The following is a 435-nucleotide window of genomic DNA, read 5'->3' as shown; positions in this document are numbered from 1 at the left end:
TGGCTGAAGCAGAAGCAGCAGCACCTGTATCTCAGCAGAGATGCAGAGTCCCGTACATGCACATATGCATGGGACAGGCTGTGCAACCTTATAAAGCCTCTGCCACAGAAATGGCTTAAAATGAAGGGAGTCCCCAAGGCCAGGCGGTGACCCTGCCCCTCAGGAGCGGCACAAGCAGAGCATCAGCTGGGTAGAGCTGCGGACATCAGGGGATGGAGAGGAGCCAGGACTCCCAGTGCCCAGCCTCAGCCTAAGGGGCAGTGGGCAGCAAGGGTGACAGAGGGGGTGGCTGGGTCTCAGACACTCTACCAAGCCAGGCTGAGCTGGAGCAGGACCGTCCTGCTGGCAGGAGGGCTCAGCCCCAGGGAAGGCTCTGTGCCTCCAGTCTGGCTCCAGGGCAGGATCCCTCCGGCCACTCTGGGGGGCTCAGGGAGA

Source organism: Fulmarus glacialis, unplaced genomic scaffold (genome assembly GCF_000690835.1).
Source record: "Fulmarus glacialis isolate BGI_N327 unplaced genomic scaffold, ASM69083v1 scaffold20261, whole genome shotgun sequence".
Classification (NCBI taxonomy): Eukaryota; Metazoa; Chordata; class Aves; order Procellariiformes; family Procellariidae; genus Fulmarus; species Fulmarus glacialis.
Note: the sequence above shows the minus strand (reverse complement) of the source record.